General features: G+C 41.0%; 1 long non-coding RNA gene across 1 annotated transcript; it reads left to right on the forward strand.

The window, feature by feature from the left end:
* Positions 1-6,065: 6,065 nt before the first annotated feature.
* LOC129397169 (uncharacterized) lies at positions 6,066-21,727 on the forward strand. Its single transcript, XR_008624360.2, has 3 exons — positions 6,066-6,218; positions 20,478-20,564; positions 20,960-21,727. It is a non-coding gene; the product is annotated as an uncharacterized LOC129397169 (long non-coding RNA).
* Positions 21,728-23,102: the final 1,375 nt, after the last annotated feature.

A 23,102-nucleotide genomic window follows, 5' to 3' on the forward strand; every position in this document is an offset into this window, starting at 1 on the left:
GGTAAAAAAGAGGAAAAGCAAATGCCTATATTGTTTCCCTAAACCTCAACTCTTGCTTAACTTTATAAAGTCATTTTTATATGTTAAGAAACAACTCCTAAACATTTGAGGGAAGATGGAGTTAATTAGCCAAAAAAAAAAAAAAAAAGTGTACTTATGCCTTGCTGTAGCTAAGACTGTGAAACAACAAGCTTTTGTTACTAGGAGGAGAATTAGTTGTGTGTGCCTGTTTTGATCATTTCATTGGAAACCTAAAAATCTAAATTATGCGTATTATACTTGAAAGAATTAGCTCATCAAATTGATGATTATTGAGCCTAAAAAGCAATCAACAAGACTTGTGTTTTTTCATAGTCCCAACATTAATTGCTGATTTTAAGGACTTATATACTTGAGTGATTGATTTATCCATTCTTTCATTCATTCACTGAACAAATGTTTATAAAATGTCTACTATGCGCCAGGGATGGGGCTGATTTCTGGGGTAGAGAAATATGATGTTGTAATTATCCTTAAGAAATTTGCATTCTAGCATGACAAGAAATTGTGAAACAATGAAAAAGATGAAAGCTGTAATTACAAATCAGACAAGGTTCTACACAGAAGGTTCTGTGGAAGACGGTAGGGTGGAGTCCCACAAATGTTCACCAAAAAGAGACACCTAGGTTGGGCCTTGAAGGATGAATGTTTTTCAGTCAAGAGGAAGAAGAATGTCACAGACAGAAGGAAGAGGATGTACTCAGAGCATGGAACAGCAGAACATTTTCCACTGGGGCAACTGCTAATAGATGACATGATAAGAGCTCCTACTTCAGACGACAGAGGAGGAATAGACCAGCTACCAAACTTGAGCAGAAATATCAATATGGTATCAGACTTGCACAAAATTAGCAGATACTGGCCAGTTTCCGGTGTTAGCTTGTTTGACACGTACTCAAATGACCAACAACCATGCAATATGAATAGACATATGCATGAATCTATTCCAGTAGCATCAGTCAGTGGTAAACTTTCAGACTTGTGAGTCTGTCTTTAACCACTTCACAATTCCTACACAACCTTAAATTAACATACCGTGAATGTGCTTGGTTTGTCTAAGGCAACCATGAATTTATTAAAAGGAATTTTTGTTCTCCCTGCCAGTTTATGTTATCTAGTATTTGGCTGTTTGTGTTGTTACCACAGCAACATTTGGACAGATAAATTTGGCACAGAACATGTGGTACTGCTAAAATACCGCTTTATGAAGTACTTTCTGGTACTATTTCCACCAGGATAGTCAAAGATAATGTCAGGGAGCCACTGTCTGGGCAGGAATCAAAACAGAAAAGGGGATGAAAAATAAGGCACTGGGTTAGATAAGGGCTTCGTGGACCATGTCCTGTAGCAAGTGATCAATAGTTCTTTCTGGAACAGTCTCTGAGGCAAACCGTGGGTTAAATGATGCTAATAATGCCAACGTGAACTTGGCCCTCCCAAAGGAGGAAAGGGTAGTCAGGTTTTCCAACCTAATTGGCCGTGAATCACTTTTTCACCTAGAGGCTCAGTGACCTTCCAATGAAACACACATTTAAGAAATGCTGGGTTAGATAATCTTATAGCTTCAAAAAATTATATCAACAGAAGATACTTAAATGCATATTACTAAGCAAAAGATGCTTATCTTAAAAGACTACATATCACATGATTTTAACTATATGACATTCTGGAAAAGGCAAATCTATGGAGACAGTAAAAAGATCAACAGTTGCCAGGGGTTAGGGATGAAGGAGAGATGGAGAGAAGAGCACAGAGGATTCTAGGGACGGCGAAACTACTCCACATGATACCATAATGGTGGACACGTCCATTTGTCCAGACCCATAGAATGTACGTCAAGAGGGAACCCTAATGTAAACTATGGGCTTGGGTGATAATGACGTGTCAATGTAGCTCCACTGATTGTGACACATGTGCCACTCTGGTGGGGGAAGCTGTGGGTGCAGTGGGGAGGCTGTGGGTGTGTGGGGCAGAGGATATATGATACTGCCCTAAGTTTTCTGCTTAATTTTGCTGTGAATCTAAAAGGGCTCTAAAAATTAAAGTTTTTCAAAAAAAATTATATTACATTCTACATGGAATAACTACAAAATTAGAGGAACATCTTCTCACTGAGCTGTGATCCTCAAGGTCCCTTTTCTATATAGTAAAAACAGTATCTGGATTTTGTTTTGTTTTTTCAGTTACAGCCTTACCTGCATTTTTAAACACAACTTTCAGGTATTTGGGGACTACATTATTACCAAAATCTTGGCTTTGGGAGTACATTATATAGGTCTTATGAACTCATTTCTACTGAGAATGAATTTACTTGCCCCACATGTCTCTGTACCTAATTGTCAGGAAATGTCTACTTTTTTTGTTGGGGGCTGGGGGGATGCGTATTTCTCTATTTCTCCTCAAGCTGTAGGCACAATTATTGAATAAGCCCTGTACTACGTACTATGGTAAAAAGACAAGAAGTAGAAATCTTGGTCCCTTAAACACAAAGAGTTTGCAAACTGGGGAAAATTAAAAATTGCAAGGGGCAGAGATGAGACAATTAGAAAAATATATCTAAGATTGATTGGCCAGGCATAATAGTAGGCCTAGGTATTTAGTAATAAGATGTGGCCCTTCTCCTCATGGAGCAGAAGTCTATGTAGGGAGAAAAATGTTAAATCAGCAAAAACACAAACAAGTATATGTGATAAGTGGCACAAAAAGAGCATGTGTCATGTAGCCTAATGAAGCTAATTTTGGATCTGGAGTAGGCTTCTCTCACGGTGTGACATTAGTCCATTGAAAAGCCAGAGAGTGGTGTTCTAGGCAAAGGAAGAGCATGTGCAAAGTCTGAGATGAGAAACTGCTTTCAGTTCCTGAAAAGATGCATTGCAAAGGGGAGCGGGCATAAGGGGAAAATGGAGAGGTGAGCAGGGCCCAGCATGCAGGGCCTTGAGGCCAAGGGAAGGAATTTGCCTTTTATTCTGGTGAAAATGGAAAGCTTTTGGAGCATTTTAAGCAGAGGAGTGTCATCATCAGCTTAATGTTTTAACAGCATAGGACACTGGGAATCACTCAAATTTGCTGATTCAGTCACTGATCCATTCTCTAATGAAATGGAAGTCCAGAGAAGGAAAAAGTCACTTGGGTTGAAGTTTAAACGTGACATGAGTCAGTTAAAACTGACTCTAGCTATTCAGGGAGGGGGTGGATCATTCACTGGGAAACAGAGCCTATCCTAGAGTTACAAGAAGCTTCCTAAGCTATCAGTGGGGGTGATATCTGTGTGTGTATGTGATGGAGAAGAGGTAGGTCTTCTCATTCAAAGATCTTGATTTGAGCCGGGAGGAGAGAAAGATACTGCAAATAGGAAGGACAAACTAAAAGGCCTCACTTGTTCCTTAGCATCAGTGCATCAATCTTACGCCCAAGCCTCTGCTATTATAAAAAAATCTTCTTTGAGAGATGTAACATCGTCAGCTGCTATTTGAGTTGGTGACATGCTTTAGCCAGGGATTAGGTAGTTAATAGTCAGCTGAAAACAAGATAGGTTAGCAGGGACCAAGTGAGTGGAACTCAGAGTAAAGAAGTAGCTGGTGATGTGGTACAAGACTCCCTCTTCCACATTCTTTTCCTTCCCAATGCTGAACTAGGAATCAGGAGACTCAATCCTAGACCTTGCTCTGCTGTAACCTGGCTGTGTGGCCTTGGGGAAATCATTCACTTCTCTGAGCCCCTTCTGAAGCACATGTAAATTGTGAGAGTTGAACTATATGCTCATGAACGTGCTTTTCCATCCTCACTTGCTGTGATTCTATGATTCTCTCTACTAAAAGAAAGCCCATCCTTGAGACTTCTTCATAGCAAAAGTAGGGGGAGGGTGTGCAAGGGAAAGGAGAGGAGGAGGGTTCTGCATTTGAACAGCTGCCAAGCTCACAACAGTGTTGTAATATGCCTGTGTTGCTCCCTAGAGACAAGGACTGGGCTTAAAGAATAGCCCAGGGGCTGACATAATACAAAGAAGCGGAAGCATTTTGCTGCATGCTCCACGCAGCCCATTTCATTTTTAATACTGCAAGCAAACCCATGACGTGCAACTCTACCTCACACTACCAAGGTGGAGAGAGCCTCCTGTCTTGGGAGGCAGAGATGCTTTTAGAGCATGAGTTCAGAATGTCTGGTTCCCAGGAGTCACTGATTATAATCAAATAGCATAAAATAAGCTTGCTTTTAAAAATATGCAAAGTTTGATTTGTGTAGATTAAAAGGGCTCCTACTTTATCAAATGATCTTCGAATTTTTTATTGTATTTTAATATAAAATGTTCTCATAATAAAAAAGTATAACAGGGTGGGTAGCCAAAATAAGATTTGCCTTGTATTGATAATTGTCAAAACTAGGTGACTGGGTACATGTGCATTCACTATACTATTGTCTTTACTTTTGTATCTGTTTGAAATTTTGCATACTTAATTTCTAAAATAGAATAAATTTGGTCAATTTAAAATGTACCCAAATTGGATTTTTCAAATATATTTCTAAGTTCCATTGAAAAACCAGATATCTGCATAGGTCAGGGATTAGCAAATTATGGCCCATAGGCCAAATCTGGTCTACTACCTGTTTTTGTAAACTAAGTTTTATTGAAACACAGATAGGCTTATTTTTTTTGTATTATCTGTAGGTGCTTTTATACCATGATACCAAAGTTGAATAGTTACAGACCATTCAATAAAGACCATATAGCCCATGTAGCCAAAAATGTACTTGTATGCCTTTACAGAAAAAAATTGCTGACCCCCTAATCTATAGATTGTAGTATAAACTGCCTTTGGCATATGTGAATTGTGGAGACAACACATACCTAATTCTAATCCTAATACCTCAGACTGGACCACGATACCAAACATCCAACACAGACAAAACAGCTAGTCTCGGGGGTCCAATACTTCGTCATGATGGAAACATTCCATATCTGTACCTATACAGTAGCCACTTGGCCACATGTGATTATAATATTAAGCATTTTGAATGTGGCTATGGAGACTGAGGAACTGAATTTTAAATTTTATTCCATTTTAATTAATTTAAACATAAATATCCACATATAGCTACTGACTACCATATTGGACACCACAGAGCTGGAATTTTGATGCTTTAGCCAGTGAGTGGTATACTGGTAAATGTTAAATAACAAGATGGGCACATGCATACACACACCCCCCTCGATTTGTAGTGTTTGCCAAGTTTGCTGATTTCCGTGCTGTAAATACTCCCACTATGGCAGATTTCAAACCTCTGATGTGATGTCACCAAATGCTTAGTTGAGAGATACACAGGATTGGTGCTCACGAGCCAGTGCCAGCTGGCTGCAGCATACCAATGTCTAGCCTTCTGTTTTGGGGATACAGGCTTCTTAGCCACACATGATAAAGCATACAAGGTGGCAAAGAAGCTCAGATAAGCCAGAAGTGAGCAGAGATATCAGATTCATTTGTGGCTCTGAATAAAGGCAGGAAAAGAAAACAAATACAAAGAGCAAAACTACTCAAAAAGGGAGTTCTACTAAGGAAGAAAGTGGAATCCAAAGGGGCAGCACAGGGAAGAAAGCTCAATTTCTACAGAATAGCCTCCTTCCAAGTAAGCCTCATCTTTTTGAGGAGTATCTATGCCAAGCAGGATATCTTTCCATACATCTCAGATTTTCAGTGCCCGAGAGGACCAAGAACATACAATGTTACCCACTTCTCAAATCTTGAATGCTTGAAGATTCACATGAAATTTATCATTAGGAATAGAAGTCATCCCAGCAGCCATCCTGCTTCAAACCTACAGTTATGAAAAAGACCAAACTGTAAAGGGAGATAGCAGAGGTAAAGGCTTACAAACAAGCACACCTGCTAAAGGGAATTCATCACTGACTCAAAATAGAAGCAGAGATCTTATAGGCTAGCAAATTCTGGGATCCTATTTTTCTTATTCCAAAGTCATATAACCTAGACACTTGTATTCTTGGAGTGCACTTTCGCAAAAGGAGCCAGCCACTCAGCTTAGGCACTATTTTAAGATGGGAAAACAGCAAAAAGAGGATTTAAGCTACATAGCACAGGACACAGCGAAAGCAGGGAAGAGAAAAGGATGAGCTTGGTGGAAGAAAAAAGGATGAGGAGGAAAACTGAGGAACAGCGGAACCAGAAGTAAGCCAAAACAAAACTAAATGCCAGCAAATATTGTAGAGGATACTAAAGACTCAAGGCACCAGAAGAGAGGAAGGAGAGAGGGAGGGAGGGAAGGAAGGAGGGAAATCAGTGTAGCATTCAATAAATATTTACTAAGCTGCAGTCAACAAGCTAGCTGCTGTGCTGCAGAGACAAGGTAAATAGTGCCCAGCCCCAGAGCCCTGTGCGTATACTCATGAGAGAAAGAACATGTGCCCGTGTGTGAGAGTGTGATGGCGTGATAGGCAAGGGGAAATTTTGTTGATTTTTTAATTTCTAATTTTGATTTTTGTGGGTACATAGTAGGTGTATATATTCACAAGTTTCCTCAGATGTTGATACAGGTATGCAATGTGTAATAATCACATCGTGGAAAATGGGGTATCCATCCCCTCAAGCATTTATCCTTTGTGTTACAAACAATACAATTATACTCTTTTAGTTATTTGTAAATGTACAATCAAATTATTATTGACTATTGTCACCCTGTTGTGCTAGCAAATATTAAGTCTTACTGATTCTAATTATTTTTGGGGAGGGGGGAGAAAGGGGAAATTTTGGAAGCAGGATCTCTAATCAGCCCAAGGGAGGATCAGGGAAGTCTTCCTGAAGAAATATCATCTAGAGCGAAACCTGAAGAATGAGTGAACAGGAACTAACCAGGATAAGATATGGGAAGGTCATTCCAGATAGCCAGAAAGGCATATTTAAAGGCCTAGGGCCAAAGAATGCCTTGTCCATTGGTGTGGGGACCATACATCCCTGTTTGCCTGGGATGGTCCTGGTTTGTTCTTATAGTCCAGATGTAATTATCAATGCCTAACTATCAATAGACAGTCTCAAAAAGTATCCCCTATGTGGTCTCTGGCAGAATTTGGAAGGGAACCTAATGGGACAAAGAGTGACCACCTCCCCCAACCACCTGTTTTCTGCAGCAAAAGGAACCCATGCTGAGGCCCCAGGGCCCGGTGATGGTGCGGTGTGTGTGCTGGAAGGGTAGATGGGCCAGCGTGAAGTGTGGTGAGCTGAATTAAGGATAGGTCCTGCCAGTATGGAGAAACAAACAGGAAAAAAAGACTGGGGAGAGGCAAGTATTTCAAAAAGCCAGAACCAAGTACAACAGCTAACCCCCTGATTCTCCCAGAAAGTGGTTTAAAAGTGCCTCCAGGCAAAACCAGAGAGAAACTTGAGTGTTATCGACCAGTTAGCACATGATTTTGATCCTTCATCTAAATTATTTGGAACAAAGTTACAGGGGAATTTAATTGTAGAAAATAGACAACGAGAGTCAGATCCAGAATCCCTCCCCCAAAACACAAGTGGAGAAGCCAGAGGGGAGCTGAAATTCCTAAAATGTTCTGTTGCCATCACAACGAAAGAGACTATAACCTCTTTATTACTACAGCAGGCAATTATTTGAGTGCTCTTTGAGCCCCTCTGTGAGTTGGAGTCGATGGAACAATAATGAAAGAGAGACAATTCTTTTATCACCGGAAAATAAGTGCTAGTTTTCAAATAACATTTACACTTCTCGATGCCTGGGTGATATTTTTCAGTGACCACCATAGGGCTTAGAAAAAGAGAAGTTATGTCAGACTGCTCAAGATGACTCACAGCTGGTCTTGTCCCTGGTTTCATGTGGGTAGGGCTGACCTCAAGAGACTGAGATAGGACACTTGAGCTACCCAGGATTGTCCTGGGCCACCAGGTCCTAACTCCATCCCTCAGCAAGACAGGAAGCCAGAGACTCTTACCTTTAGCACCTTTGTTTGCTTTCCCGCTGAACATTCTGTGGCATCACCTCTCCCATCCCAGGTTCCTAGCGCCCATATGTTCTATGAGCTTGGTTCTGTGGAGTTCCCAAGTTACTGCCACAATCACTGAGAAAGTGACCAGTGTCAACCAACATCAATGGCTGGTCCCACCAGTTGCCATTATTCAACTAAATTCTACTAATTTTGACCTGTTCTGCCTATGTGAGCTCTCAAATTTCCATTAGGACCCAGGAGAGATTTGGATAGCTGGGTGTCCTTAAAGCAAAATCTGAATTAGCCAAAATATTCAAGGAGAGAGAATTGTTCACTCCAGTTCTCTATGGAATCCAGTTCTCTATGAATCAAGAATCAAGTTGGACTCTCTGTTAAACAGAAGATTCAAAACCAGTGCCAGAATTACAATAGGCTATGGCATAATGGAAGATGAGGGGGGAGACCTTCACTGCCTATTGTTTATGCCTGAAACCATGGACTCTTAGAACATTAAAGCTTTAAAATATAGTTTGGAAGTCATCTAGTTCAGCCCATTCATTTTACAGATATACTGAGTCTAGGGATATTGAGTTACCCAAATGGTGTATCTTATTATAGCAAAAGGATATTTGTTACAAGGGGAATGGCATATATAAAAGACAGAGATGGGTCCCACCTTCTGATGCTTCTGATGACTGTTAAGGTCTCTTCTCTCTTTTGATGTAGTTATTTATCAAAGGACTAACATGTGGTCCCCAATATTCGGGCAAGAAGGGAGACACAGAGACTGGTATTCAAATAGAGAAGGGACTTAATGAATATTAGCTCACACATCCAAAAATCTCTTAGAACTTTTTCTATTTGGGTCAAGGTTATATTTTCTACAGGGATGGAAGATTGGTGGTGGGACATGAAACTGGCCCTGGTCACCTCTTGGTGAGTCCAAGAAAAAGACAAAATTGTTTCTTGTATCCATGGCAGGTAAGGTATGGCCAGTAAAATTATAATTCGATGAAATTCAAACAATGGCAAACTTTTGTAATTTGCTGCTACACTGCAACATGAACTAACATCACTATGAGAAATGAGAGGAAAGCCAGCACAGTGGCTCATGCCTGTAATCCCAGCACTTTGAGAAGCTGAGACAGAAGAATCACTTCAGCCTGGGAGTTTGAGATCAGACTGGGCAACATAGGAAGACCCCATAGCAACAACAAAAAAATAAAATTAAAAACAGCTGGGCATGGTGGCATAGGACTGTGGTCCCAGCTAGTCAGGAGGCTGAGGTGGAATGATCACTTGGTCCCAAGAGTTCGAGGCTATAGTGAGCCATGATCACGCCACTGCACTCCAGCCTCTGTGACAGTGCAAGATCCTATCTCAGAAAAATAAAAAAAAGAGAGAGATTATTTGTTTGTTTGCTTGCTTTTGAGATGGAGTCTCGCTCTGTCGCCCAGGCTAGAGTGCAGTGGCACAACCTCAGCTCACTGCAAGCTCCGCCTCCCGGGTTCACACCATTCTCCTGCCTCAGCCTCCAGAGTAGCTGGGACTACAGGCACCCGCCACCACGCCCGGCTAATTTTTTGTATTTTTAGTAGAGATGGGGTTTCACCATGTTGGCCAGGATGGTCTCGATCTCTTGACCTCGTGATCCACTCGCCTCGGCCTCCCAAAATGCTGGGATTACAGACGTGAGCCACCGTGCCCAGCCGAGAGATTAAAATGGTAAATAAAAAAATAGAAAACTAAAAGGAAAAATAACAGCGTTCTGTTTTCTTGATTTTGCTGATACTTCACATTTAATAACTCTTTGAACTAAGAACCAGGCCCATTTTCCTGGTTAAAAATGCCTACTTATACGAAAGTGCCCTGGGGACATGAGTTACCATGGCTAATACCAAGTGTGTTGGCATAAAAGCTACAAAACCATGACCAACCTAGCAGACACCTCAGAGATAAGTCACAGTTAAAGAGATACAGCCTAGGAAACCAAAATGTATTTTGAAAATAATTTTGCTTGCGTTTATCAAACACTGAATGGAGACATGGTTCATAAAATTCCCTTTCCCTCCCCATCCACTTTCCTTTCATGGGCAGTTCACAGAGTTCCTCTCTAATCCAAACCTTTCAAAAAACTCTTTTCCCACCTCTGTCACAAGAATCTTATTTCCCTCATCACTTTATGGTGGCCTTGATGATTCATTTAACCCAGTCTCTATTTTTTAGTCCTAACATCTTGATATCATCGTGTCCAATCATCCTGCAATTCCTAATATCCAGGTATCATTCCACAGAGACTGAACCAGAGATGGCCTGAGGTCTGTCTCTATACTCAAAAGCAGTCCCCCATTTCAGCTGGAAACTCTGGTCTGGCTAACAGGACTTAGCTCGCTCTCTCTTTCACTGAGAAGTTGTTCATTCCCAGACACTCTCCAGTCTCCCATGCAAATAAATTATTGGCAAGCACAACCCACCTTTCCTTAGGACTCATCTGCACTCTAGAGTAAGAGTTTAATCTCAAGCCAAGATCCCTTCTACTTAGAAGATGTCTCCCTAGGGAGGTAGTGCAATGCCATGAAGAGGTCAGCTGTCAGCCTCACAAAGACCAGGGTTTTAATGCAGATCTGTCATTTTCTATAAAATCAGATTAATAATATCGACCTTTCAGAGTTGTTGTGAGGATAAAAATGAAATAGTGGATGTAAAATACTCAGCAAGGATATCTGTTATTTTTATTTTTCATTATCATCTTGGTCATTCTAGAGGCTGGCAGCTACACTGGCTTTGCTCCCATCAGTATCATTTATCAGTTGCATTCTGCATCTCATCTCCATAAACGGCCCCTCATCTCCCCTCCCAAGTGGCTCATGTATATGTTTTCTATCTCCCTTTGCTCCAGGGCTCAGTGTCTCCCACTTCAATCACTGATAAACATGTGTGCATGGTCATGATGATCTGCCTGCTATACCTGCACTGACACTAACCCTCGGCAGTTATATGTCCATAAGAAGGAAGTCATAGGGCTGGGCAGGGTGGCTCACGCCTGTAATCCCAACACTTTGGGAGGCTGAGGTGGGCGGATCACCTGAGGTCAGGAGTTCGAGACCAGCCTGGCCAACATAGTGAAATCCCGTCTCTATAAAAATACAAAAATTAGCCGGGCATGGTGGTGGGTGCCTGTAATCACAGCTACTCAGGAGGCTGAGGCAGGAGAACTGCTTGAACCCGGGAGGCAGAGGTTGCAGTGAGCCAAGAATGCGCCACTGCACTCCAGCCTGGGTGACAAAGCAAGACTCTGCCTCAAAAAAAAAAAAAAGAAAAAAAAAGGAGGTCGCCCTTATCCCTTTTCCCCCCAAGGCCCAGAGCATCTGCTCCCTAAGTCATTGAAATTGCCTTGGTTTTGAATGGAGGTTTGTCAAAATCTTCATAAAGTGCTCATATGAAATTCTATTATCAAGAGGCTTGTCTGGAAATGACAATGGTAATGAAAAATATGGACTAAAGTATCAAAGCTCAATTTTTTAGCAGTCAAGATTATATTTTTTCATTAAATTGAGGCTGCAAAGCAAAAAAAAAAAAAGATCATTAATCAGACTTATAATGAAAAATTACAGATAACATATTCCTGTTCAGAGTAACCAGAAGTATAGACGCTCAGAGAAAAAAACTGATGTAGAGGAATCTGGGGGAGCTGCCTCTATGGGGCATTTAAATTGTCATCTCTTCCCACAAAAATCAGCCTCCTCAACACTCCTCAGAATCAACCTTTGAATCAGTGTCAGAGCAGCAAGTGACATCTCTGACCTCCAGGAGAAATTCAGGGAGCTCAACAACAACAAACAGAGTCCCATAAAAGAAACTGCAGAGGGCAACATCTGCGCTTGCAAAGCATGTTACTTATTCTTCTGCTCAGAACCCGCCAGGGGTTGCTGCCATCTGTTGTAGCAAGGCCTAGCTACTCAGCTTGGCGTCCAAGGTTCTCTCCAAACACGCACAGGCCTGCTTTCCCCACCTAGGCTCCCACTGCTCCCCACCAATACCCTCTCTGAGGACTAAGCCAATTCCTTCCCCACATCATGCTCCCTCCCACCACCTCCCTTTTGTCCATGCTGTGTCCACAACTACCTTTTCCAACCTTCACTGATGCCTCATGTCTCCAAATTCTCAATGCAATGATGTCTTTATTTGTTCCAGGTCAGTTACTACCCTTCCTTAATTAGACTGTTCATTGAAAGCAGGGGAAGGAACGTTTACATTTCTGTATACCCCATAGTCCCTGCCACAGGCTGGATTCATAACAAGTGTTCAATAAATGCCATTGAGCAGTTAACTTTTTTCTGGGTAAAGAGAGTTGAATGTAAATGAATATATTTCTTGGCAAAAGTGAAAATAAAAAAGAGAAAAGAACATTCGATGAATACTGACAAGGAACTACATTGTGCTTTTCATGTTGTCTCAAAAATTCTTCACGATAATTCTATGAGATTATTTTTTAATCTGTAAAATGGGGTAGCACAAAGTTCTGAAGAGGTTAAGCAACTCTGCCAAGGGTATACAATTTGTAATAAACAGACCACAATTTAAACTCAAGTCAATCTGACTCCAGAGCATGTGCTCATTCCAAGAATTTTTATGATTGCCGTCACTGTCATCATTGTCACCTGCAATAGTGCTGAGCCATTTAGCTGTAGAGAGACTTTTCGTGGCCACTCTCTGTGTCTTTGCAGGCCACAGGCCTCAGGTAAACAACTGCAGACACAAATCTATCCACAGCAAGGCACAAGCCTTCACATTTTCCTTGACCTCTTCTCCAGAAGGGTCAATAAAAGAGGCAAAGAGCACCAGTTCTTTGGGCCCCTTCCCACATGTCTATGCTCCTCCTACCTTTGGTCAACTCACCGATTAGGACAATGGTGAATAAAGACTTGGGTCATTCAAATACACAATAACTAAAGGGTAGTATGAGAAAAAGGAGACTCCTTTCTCTACCCCATCCCAGCCATGTGTCCCTGGGTAAATCTCTTCATTTTTCTGAGATTCAGCTGTCTCATCAGTAACTTAAGATCCTTTGAGACTCCACAAGCTGGTGTGACTCTAAGTGTTACATAAGTGTTGAAAATTAAGACCCTAGATTTTCACATTAAAGAGCAAATTCAATTTTACCTCTTTTGGAGAAGGGATTCAGCCAAATAATCAAAGTTCATTTTAAAGGACAATTTTTAAGGGTAAAACTGTAACTCTTGCACAAATATAAAACATAAAAGGAACATGTGTCAAATATTTTATATAACCTATTAATTGATGATAGAACAGTAAAATGTTACACTCAATGAAAATAATTCAAAGAACATATAGACAATCAGGAATGCTAAAATAAATTTAAAAATAGATGTGGTCTATATCCATATGGCAATAATACATTGCATTTAACGGGACAAGAATCATTGGCTTAATGCTTAGGTTCTATTATACAACTTAAAGAGATTTTAAAACAGCTCATAAACAATGAGAGGAATAGACGACTATAGCATCAGATAATCCAGATGGGTATGCTAGACAATACCTAGAATCCCAAAGAATACCCAATAATCTCTTTTATTCTGTTTCTTTTGGTGGGCAGGGGGGTGCGTATTGCAAAGTCTTTTATACAATTAACACATATCCTATCTGTCTCAGATTGTATTCCATGGGAGAAGCAGGAAAACAGTGACAAAGTCAACAATGAAAGAGAGGAAGTTGAGCTGAACAGTCAGAGCCTTATAAGCCAGACTGGCTTCTCTGATTTTACACGACATCCTCACTTTAGTGGGCATGCTGTGGTGAGAATCCACACCAGGTCAGTAGTCTTGGACTCCTGAGCCTTCTTCCATGTCTTAAAACAATCCTTTCTGAAGGAGGTACTCAGGAATGCCTTGCGATTAGGTCCCTGTAACATAATATTTTAAAAATCATAGTGTCGCCCAGGGAAGAGAAACATCAATATCACCTGGGAGAATGTTAAAAATGCAGATTCTAGGCCATGGCTCTAATGTCCTGAATTACAATCTGCATTTTTCACATGATTTCCATGTGATTTGGATGAAAATAAGTGTTTGAGAAGCCGTGGTTTAATTAAAATATCACAGCACTCCCACTTATCAAGTAACTGTGCCATCTTCATCAAGTCAATTCACTTTATGGGCCTCAGTTTCCTCACTGTAAAATAAGAAGGCTGGATCCCTGGCCTTGAAGATCCCCTCCTGGTCTCTGAATCCATTTTCTGAAGATCTCTCTCTGATGTCAAGCTCCAAGGCCAATGTCATGCCACCTACCTCTGGAGCTTGAGTAACGCAGAGATTTAGCTGAGCTGTGCTTACATTTTCCTCTGTGTCCTTCTCTGGGAAAAATAAATTGACACAGTGACTCTGATGACATTATCCCTCTGTCTGGAGTACCAGCAATGTGCCAGGATTCCCTGAGAACCGCATGAGTAAGAAATTGCACCATCTGCTTTCACGTCAGGAGTTTCCACAGTTTTGCTCCCTGATGGAGTGTATTGCCTTTTAAATCCCAAAATAATCAATTCTGACAAGAAAAAGTCAGATATGCTTTTCAAATTATGAAAACACACACAACACTCAACAAATTTCCTGACAACATGGTATAAGGAGAAAGTGAATTGCCCACTTATTTTTAACTTATTTGTTTTCTTCAAGTAAGCCTGCTTGTTCTGCAGGGAATCTCTGACCTCAGGGCTACACAGAAAAGCACAGAACTTTACAAAGCCCTCTCCTCACCATGGCAACCTACAGCCCCCTCTGTAGTGAGCCACAACTGTACTAGGTCCATGTTTACGGGGAGGGATGGGGTGGGGAGGATCCTGTAAGGAAGCTTCCACATTTGGACGCAAATAGTGCTACCTACATGCAGATGAGGTATTTTCCACTATTGTCCTTTATTACACGAACATGGGTACTATCCCAGAATTTGTTCCAAGTTCAACTCCAGTGCCTATTTGAAATCTATGTAGGGCACAAAGATTCTGAACCAAGGGGCTCCACAGCAATATTTAAGCCCTCACTGCACTACAAGCACCACCACACTCATCAAGAGAAACTAGCTTGCAGCCATTTCCCACTTGTGTTCATTCAGCTCCCAACTCTACCCCTGGGTACCAGAACCCTCCTGCTACCACACTGATCTCTTCTCTCTCCCTAGATTATTCAACTATTTACTGGGAATTTGTGGAACACCTATTCTCTGCCAAGTCCTGTACCTAGAGCTCAGGCTTTGGTGGTAAGCAAGACAGGCACAGACACAATCTTAGATCTCTCATGAAGCTCAGAATTTGTTGGGATGCACAAATGTTACACGGATAGAGGCCCAAGTCACTTCAATACATAATTTCAGACTAAAACAGTGAAGCCTGATCCAGTCCTGACATTGAAGCAGCCTTCCATGGTGGATTAATTTCCTGAAAAATGTATTTCTCCCCATATCCCACAGTTTCTTAGAGTGACTCTCCCCTATACAGTCAGAGAAATTCTGTACTCTGAAAGATGAACAGAATTTTTATAATAAGAATACAAAGACAAAGAAACAGTCCATTCACAGATTTTGAGTTCCAAAATACACTTTTAAATCTGTTATAAGAGCAAACTGACTTGGAAACCAAAGCTTTCATTGGCAAGAGCTGGGTTTCTGGAGAAATAAGAGCTTTCTGAGTTCTCAAAGCCTACACTTGAGGATCAATCAGAAAACATTGAAGGAATCAGAGTATCAGATTACTCCATGATAATGCTTCAAAAGGAGAATAATTGAAGAGTGAATGTACATATTTACATGGTCCCAGGGGTTAGCTGTAAGAGGGAAAGTCAGCACATTTTGTGGATGTCTTATGACCAAGAAAAGAAGCATGTTAACAGAGGTTGGGTGGTGGACTGCCCTGCTATGGAGGATATGAGAATGTTCGTAAGTCTCTCTTGACAATGATTACCCCTCCATGGTCAGACAAGATGGAACACCTTGATAGAAGCCAGAAGGACAGACACCATGACTAGAGATAAACCTAAAAGCAGTCACAGAAATAAACGCTATGTGGCTAGAGACCAAGGATTTGATATCTTCCCAAATGCCTTGACAATTTGCAAGCACCCCCACAAATTAGACATATTCCCATGGAGACCCAAAGGTGAGAAAAAACATCGCAGATGACTAAACTTAACTCTGGAGTTACAGAGAAAATCCTGGAAGTGATTGGGTTTAATGGATTAGCAAGATTGTGGGGGTTTTCCCCACCATTAGACAAAACAAGGCTTAAAAGTAAGGTAGCTGAGAAACAGAATATAGAATAGTCCATATCTGTTGCACACCTGAGTTATGTGGGTTAAACAGAGGACACCTACTACACTTTTCTGAAGGAGGACATTAAACAGGGACGTACTAGAAAAGTAGGTATTTGCAGGTGAATCGAATTCTGAGTAGGAACGGCACAAATGATGTTGAGGCCCTTAACCAATGCAGGATTTGCTTAGCCTAAGAATTAATGGTCAGTGTGTCTGGAACAGTGTGAGGTATGACAGGTGAGAGAGGGTCCACATCAGGCAGAGGTGTTTTTTTTTTGTTTTTTTGAGATGGGGTCTTGTTCTGTTGCCCAGGCTAGAGTGCAGTGGTGCAATCTCAGCTCACTGCAATCTCCTTCTCCCGGGTTCAAGAGATTCTCCTTCCTCAGTCTCCCAAGAAGCTGGGATTACAGGCACATGCCACCATGCCCAGCTAATTTTTTTTTTTAAGTACAGATGGGGTTTCACCAAGCTGATCTTTAACTCCTGACCTCAGATGATCCACCCACCGTGGCGTCCCAAAGTGTTGGGACTACAGGCATGAGCCATGGACCCAGCCTGAGGTGTCTTGCTAAAAAGTTTGGACCTCATCCTCAGAGCAAGCAATGGGGAGGCACTATAGAGTTGTAAACACTTATATATTATCAGCCATATGTTTTCACAAGATGATTCACTGATTTAAAAAGTTCATCCTCTGCTGCCATCAACCCCACCACCCACATCCTCACACACATTCATCTGCCCCAAAGTTTCTCCTAGTTCACTGTCCCATGTTCCAGGACTCCTTTCTCTCTCAGCTGGTGGGCTTTCCCATCTTTCTACAGAGTATTTCCTGCCCTTGGTCTTTATTTCTCAATGAGGTTACTTTACAAGTTAAGATGAGAGTATCAGGTGCTATTATAACAATATTTTGGTCAGGAACCAGAGAATGACCTCATCTTGCCCAGTTAATTACCCCTATCCCTCCCAACAAAGTTCTAGGAAGGTATTCACAGAAAACAAACGCAGAATGGAAATCAGCGTACCATTTTATTCCCAGCTGCATAAGAATACTCTATGCCTGTGCATAGCTCTAATTAAAGGCTGAGTTGGATCAATGTTCAAGGTCAAAGAAAGGACCCCTATTTACTCTCTCCCTTTTCTAAATATTACAACAAAGATACTCATGAGTATCAACTGCGGATGAGAGAAACAGCTGAGACCATTAAAAAAGGTAAAAAGATTGGGTTCTGATCTTTTTTAGACATAATTAACCCCACTCTACCCCTCCCTTTGAAGCTAATCAAAGTCTCAGGCTTTGACCAATCACCTGAGCAGAAGGGAGATGAAACCTCAAACCCCACAACCAGAGAGAGGTAAAATTATTCAACCCCATCTTTGTTGCCAAACTTGACATTATAGCTTAATCCATTGGATTGATGGGCTAATCCAATATCAGTCACAAAATGTGGCTGTCACCCTTGAGGGAAGAACCAAAAAATTCATATCAGTCACAAAATGTGACGGTCACCCTTGAGGGAAGAACCAAAAAATTCTCGGGGAAATCTTGCTCAAAGAACAGTTGTGTGAATCAGACGAGAAGACAGGCTCATAATCAGCTCACTGCTGGTTAAAAACATGTCCTTGGTGCACTGCCTCACCTGTGAAAATCTGCATTTTGAAAAAAGACTGCAGGAGAAGCCTCAAAGGAATTCATTACTATCCTTGCAAAGTCAAGCAGGAAGAAAAGCCCATGTAGGACACATTTTTGACCACGGGGGTTTTCAAGAGTCTCTCAAAAATCACATACCAGAAATTACTTTCATCTTTCTCTTCATCTCTTCATTGTTCTTATCAGGCTAGATCTGAGATAATTTTATAAGAAAAGCTGATTCAAGGAAAAAAAAAATCATAAAATATTTTAACTATCATGCCACCAATTAAGCATGGTCAAAGTTCAAACTTTATTCCCAGGTTTTCCCCAAAATACTATCTCAAACCTGATTTGCAATCTGCTTTCTACTATTTAACAGTAAAAAGTTAAAGAGAATATTACTTTTTTTTCTAGAGGAAAACAATAGATACTTGATTGTTACACCTTATAAATCAGATTTTTTTCAAATTCAAATTTTTAATCTTTAGTTCAGAAAATGAGACATATTAGGAAATATATGAATGGATTGCTATTGCTTAAATCTTTATATATATATTTTTATTATACTTTAAGTTCTAGAGTACATGTGCACAACGTGCAGGTTTGTTACATATGTATACATGTGCCATGTTGGTGTGCTGAACCCAGTAACTCGTCATTTAACATTAGGTATATCTCCTAATGCTATCCCTCGCCCCTCCCTCCACCCCACAACAGGCCCCAGTGTGTGATGTTCCCCTTCCTGTGTCCAAGTGTTCTCATTGTTCAATTCCCATCTATGAGCGAGAACATGTGGTGTTTGGCTTTTTGTCCTTGCGATAGTTGGCTGAGAATGATAGTTTCCAGCTTCATCCATGTCCCTACAAAGGACATGAACTCATTATTTTTATGGCTGCATAGTATTCCATGGTATATATGTGCCACATTTTCTTAATCCAGTCTATCATTGTTGAACATTTGGGTTGGTTCCAAGTCTTTGCTATTGTGAATAGTGCCACAATAAACATACGTGTGCACGTCTCTTTATAGTAGCATGATTTATAATCCTTTGGGTATATACCCAGTAATAGGATGGCTGGGTCAAATGGTATTTCTAGTTCTAGATCCCTGAGGAATCACCACACTGACTTCCACAATGGTTGAACTAGTTTACTGTCCCACCAACAGTGTAAAAGTGTTCCTATTTCTCCACATCCTCTCCAGCACCTGTTGTTTCCTGACTTTTTAATGATTGCCATTCTAACTAGTGTGAGATGGTATCTCATTGTGGCTTTGATTTGCATTTCTCTGATGGCCAGTGATGATGAGCATTTTTTCATGTGTCTGTTTGCTGCATAAATGTCTTCTTTCAAGAACTGTCTGTTCATATCCTTCACCCACTTGTCAATGGGGTTGTTTTTTTCTTGTAAATTTGTTTAAGTTCTTTGTAGATTCTGGATATTAGCCCTTTGTCAGATGGGTAGATTGCAAAAATTTTCTCCCATTCTGTAGGTTGCCTGTTCACTTTGATGGTAGTTTCTTTTGCTGTGCAGAAGCTCTTTAATTAGATCCCATTTGTCGATTTTGTCTTGTTGCCATTGCTTTTGGTGTTTTAGACATGAAGTCCTTGCCCATGCCTATGTCCTGAATGGTATTGCCTGGGTTTTCTTCTAGGGTTTTTATGGCTTTAGGTCTAACATTTAAGTCTTTAATCCGTCTTGAATTAATGTTTGTATAAGGTGTAAGGAAGGGATCCAGTTTCAGCTTTCTACATATGGCTAGCCAGTTTTCCCAGCACCATTTATTAAATAGGGAATCCTTCCCCCATTTCTTGTTTTTGTCAAGTTTGTCAAAGATCAGATAGTTGTAGATGTGTTGTATTATTTCTGAGGGTTCTGCTGTGTTCCATTGGTCTATATCTCTGTTTTAGTGCCAGTACCATGCTGTTTTGATTACTGTAGCCTTGTAGTATAGTTTGAAGTCAGGTAGTGTGATACCTCCAGCTTTGTTCTTTTGGCTTAGGATTGACTTGGCAATGCGGGCTCTTTTTTGGTTCCATATGAACTTTAAAGTAGCTTTTTCCAATTCTGTGAAGAAAGTCACTGGTAGCTTGATGGGGATGGTATTGAATCTATAAATTACCTTGGGCAGTATGGCCATTTTCACTATATTGATTCTTCCTATCCATGAGCATGGAATGTTCTTCGTTTGTTTGTATCCTCTTTTATTTCATTGAGCAGTGGTTTGTAGTTCTCCTTGAAGAGGTCCTTCACATCCCTTGTAAGTTGGATCCCTAGGTATTTTATTCTCTTTGAAGCAATTGTGAATGGGAGTTCACTCATGATTTGGCTGTTTGTCTGTTATTGGTGTATAAGAATGCTTGTGATTTTTGCACATTGATTTTGTATCCTGAGACTTTTCTGAAGTTGCTTATCAGCTTAAGGAGGTTTTGGGCTGAGACGATGGGGTTTTCTAGATATACAATCATGTCATCTGCAAACAGGGACAATTTGACTTCCTCTTTTCCTAACTGAATACCCTTTATTTCTTTCTCCAGCCTGATTGCCCTGGCCAGAACCTCCAACACTATGTTGAACAGGAGTGGTGAGAGAGGGCATCCCTGTCTTGTGCCAGTTTTCAAAGGGTATGCTTCCAGTTTTTGCCCATTCAGTATGATATTGGCAGTGGGTTTGTCATAAATAGCTCTTATTATTTTGAGATACATCCCATCAATACCTAATTTATTGAGAGTTTTTAGCATGAAGGGTTGTTGAATTTTGTCAAAGGCCTTTTCTGCGTCTATTGAGATAATCACGTGGTTTTTGTCTTTGGTTCTGTTTATATACTGGATTACGTTTATTGATTTGCATGTGTTGAACCAGCCTTGCATCCCAGGGATGAAGCCCAGTTGGTCATGGTAGATAAGCTTTTTGATGTGCTGCTGGATTCAGTTTCCCAGTATTTTATTGAGGATTTTTGCATTGATGTTCATCAGGGATGTTGGTCTAAAATTCTCTTTTTTTGTTGTGTCTCTGCCAGGCTTTGGTATCAGGATGATGCTGGCCTCATAAAATGAGTTAGGGAGGATTCCCTCTTTTCCTATTGATTGGAATATTTTCCGAAGGAATGGTACCAGCTCCTCCAGATTTTTAAAAATGAAGACTATGGATGTGACGACTTAAATGCCACCTGAAGTGGAGAAAACTCAGAGAGAGAAATAAATTGATCTAGTCACAGGAGTGGTGGAATTTCTTCTTTTGAGTGAGCCATGCTGAGGGACATTCCTAGTCACTGCCAGATGCCATCATTCCCTGGTCCTCCTACGGGAACTTTGAAATGATCATTTGTACATGATGGCTAAGAGTGGCTGGAGTGTAGTGGCCCTATCTTGATCTCAGAGGAGGTTGCAACATTTCCTACTTATCGTCTTGCAAAAAAAAGATAAAAATCATGCAAAAGTGGCAAGAACAAAAAGAAACAAAAAGAAAGTCCACTTTCAGCAAAACAGGAAGGTAGTTAAAACCTCAGATCCCTGCCTTGAATGTTTGTATCCCTCCAAAATTCACGTTGAAACTTAATCTCCAATGCAACAGTATTAAGCGGTGGGGTCTTTAGGAGTTGATTAGGTCATGAGGGCTCCTCCCTTGTGAATAGGATTAGGAATGTTTTTCGATGGAGGAAACTAGCTTGGTCTAGTTTGCCCTTCCAGCTTCTGCCATGTGAGAACACAGCAACAAAGCATCATCTTAGAAGCAAAGACCGGGCCTTCACCAAACATCAGACCTACTTGTGCCTTAATCTTAGACTTCCCAGCCTCGACACTGTGAGAAATAAATTTCTATTATTTATAAATTACTAGGTCTCAGGCATTTTGTTATAGTAACACAACAGACTAAGACAAAAATTGATACTGAGTGTAGGATGTTGTTATAATAAATAATTAAAATTGTGGACGTGGCTTTGGAACCACGTAATGGGTGGAGGCTGAAAGAGTTTGGAGGAACAGGCAAGAAAAAGCCTGAATTGCTGTGAACAGAGCACTCAGGGAGATCCTGGTGAGGGCTCAGAAGAGAAGAGTTGTAGAAAGAGCCTCATTTCTCTCAGATTATCTAAGTGGTTGTGAACAGAATGTTGGTAGAAATAAAGACACTAATGACCATTCTAATGAGGTCTTAAATGGAAATAGGTATCAATATATGATATTGGAAACTGGAGGAAAGGCCATCCTTGTTATAAAGTGGCAAAGGCCAAATTGTGTCCTTGACTGAATTGTGTCCTTGTCCTAGTGTTTTGTGGAAGTTGAAACTTAAGAGTGAAGAACTAGGATCCTGGGCAAAAGAAATCTCTAAACAAAGTATTGAACGGGCTGCATGGCAATTACTTCACTGCTTATAGTAAAATGCAGAAAGAGATAAACTAAAGGCAAAATTTTTAACTAAAAGGGATGCAGAACTTAATTGGAAAATTCTCAGCCTGTAAAAATGAGAAAACACATTCTGGAGAGAACACCAAGGATGTAGCTAAGCAAACATTTTGATGGAGAGATTAGTATAAATAGAAGAAAGTTGGGTGCGTTGATCAAGATGATGGAAGAATGACCTGAAAGGTATTTTGGAGAACTTTGAGGCTACCACTCTCACCATAGGTCAGAGTACCAAGGCTTTGAAAGCAGAATGGTTTCAAGGGGCGAGCCCAGGGTAGCATGGGACTTGGGTCTTGCTGCCCAGGGCCACCTCAAGCTTCTGCTCCACACATGCTAATGCAGCAATCCTTAGCCACCCTGGTGTGGCTTGGGCTGCCATTCCAGAGGGCACAAGCTATAAGCCTTGGTGGTGTCCACATGGTACTGATTCTGCAGGTGCAGGGTGCACAAGCTGAGGAGGCATGGCTACCACCACCTAGATTCCAAACAGTACCTTGGAGAGACCTGGGGCCCAGGCAGAGAACTTCCACAGAGATGGGCCACCACAGAGCATCCCCATTAAGGCAATGCCCATTACAGCTATGGGGTCAGGGCCACTGCAGACAGCCTCCACTAAGGGGATGCGCTATGAAGCCTTAGGGGTGTGGCTTCCCCCAAGACTGAACAACTATAGATCCACCAATGTCCAAGTCTAGCCCAGGAGAGCTACAGGCTCTAGGCCTCAACCCATGAGAGCTGTAGCATGGGCTGTACCCAGCA

Source organism: Pan paniscus, chromosome 12, assembly GCF_029289425.2.
Source record: "Pan paniscus chromosome 12, NHGRI_mPanPan1-v2.0_pri, whole genome shotgun sequence".
NCBI classification, from domain to species: Eukaryota; Metazoa; Chordata; class Mammalia; order Primates; family Hominidae; genus Pan; species Pan paniscus.